The sequence below is a fragment of the Myotis davidii genome, unplaced genomic scaffold, assembly GCF_000327345.1.
Source record: "Myotis davidii unplaced genomic scaffold, ASM32734v1 scaffold225, whole genome shotgun sequence".
Taxonomy (NCBI): domain Eukaryota; kingdom Metazoa; phylum Chordata; class Mammalia; order Chiroptera; family Vespertilionidae; genus Myotis; species Myotis davidii.
The window spans coordinates 1,337,272-1,338,948 of record NW_006296222.1 but is presented as its reverse complement, the minus strand read 5'-3'; the positions used below and the strand labels follow the sequence as shown (position 1 = coordinate 1,338,948).

The window sequence follows — 1,677 nt, the reverse complement described above, 5'->3', positions numbered from 1 at the left end:
CTCACCAACATTTGGTGTGGTCACTGTTTTTTTATTTTAGCCATTTTTATAGGTAGGTAGTGATATCTATGATTTTAACTTGCATTTTCCTAATGGCTAATGATATTGAACATCTTTCCATTTCTTCAATGATATATTTGTTTATGTCTTTTACACATTATCTAATTATATTTCTGTTTAATTCTTGAATTATGAGTTTGTACATAATTTCTTCCAGTCTTTAGCCTATGTTTTTATCCTCTTGAAAGGGTCATTTGCAAAACAAAGTTTTTAATTTTGATTAACCAAATTTATCAGTTCTTCTTTTATGGAGTCTGAGAATTTCTTGCCTAGACCTATTTCCAAAGATTTTCTCTTATTTTATTTTCTAAAAGTTTGCAAAATTATTTTAGGTATTTTAGTCCCTTTGCCTTTTCATATAAATTGTAGAATAATCTTTATATCGACAAAAAGCCTTGCTGGGATTTTGTTAGGAATTGCATTAAACGTGTATGTATATTAATTTGGAGAGAATTAACATATTAACTGTATTATTGAGTTTTCACTTCTAAAATTTATATTTCATTGTGGTCTTTTTTTGCTTTTTTCTATTTGTTTTAATATGTTCATAATTTCTTGTTGAAGCATTTTTATGACTATTCTAAAATATTTCTCAGATAATTCTAACATTTTGTCATCTTGGTATTGGCCTTGATTAATTTTCCTTTTTCATTAAGTTTGGAATTTTCTTGGCTCTTGGTATGATGAGTTATTTTTAATTAAAACATGGACATTTTGGGTATTATGTTACAAGACTCTATATGTTACTTCTGTTTTAGCAGTCTTGGTTTTAAAACTCCTGGCAGGGAAAGGAAGGGAGGGTGTCATATTATTACTCTTCCTACCAGATAGGGATACAAGTCTAGGTTTTCTTCTCAGTCTCTGTTGACACCTGAGGCCAGGAGGTGCGTTTTACTGATGGGCAAGGGTGGGCCCCCTCTTGGGTAGGGTTACCTCATTACTGCTCCCCTGACAACAGTGGGGGATGGCCTCGCTACCTCTGGGTGGTGCTCAAAGCCCTGCCTCTCCCCTAGGGCTTCTCTGACACCACCCAGTGCAGGAGGTGGAGGAGGTATGTGTTGTGGTAGTGGAGGCAGAGGTCCAGGTTCCCCAAGTGATCTCCTGGGTCACTGCAGGAGGCCTGTAACTGGTTTCTTGTTCAACCTGCTCTGACATGACCTGGTAGGAGGCCAAGGCATGTCATTAATCCTATTAAGGGAGGAAGTCTAGGCTCCCCACTCAGCTTCTGAGAGTGTGGGTGATGAGATATCTAGTGTTCTCTCTGCTGTTTAGCTGGAGTCCAGTGGTCATTGTCTAAAATTTTATTACCTTGCTAGTTTTCCCTTTTCTGATTCTCTGGCTTTGTGGATGCTTTAAAATTGTTTCCTCAAAACCTGCTTCGAAGGGTGTGAATGAGGGCATACTGAGAACAAACAATCTTCAGTCATTTAATTATTTTCTTTCTTTTGTTTTAGAAAGTGAAACTCACTATAGGCCGGATCCCAAATTCCGAGAAATTCCACGCTAAAAACTGTACATGCTCCTTAAAATACCAAGATGATGTACCTTCTGAATTGGAAAAGTCTGAACTGGAGAGGGCACCGAAGAGGAGCCCAGCCATTAGAAAGGGTTATGAGG

At 37.3% G+C, this 1,677-nt stretch overlaps 1 protein-coding gene across 1 annotated transcript in view; it reads left to right on the top strand.

The window, feature by feature from the left end:
- The window catches only part of NAF1 (nuclear assembly factor 1 ribonucleoprotein), a 51,601-nt gene that overhangs the window by 47,624 nt on the left and 2,300 nt on the right, over nucleotides 1-1,677 (top strand). The gene's annotated exons all lie outside the window — the stretch shown is intronic.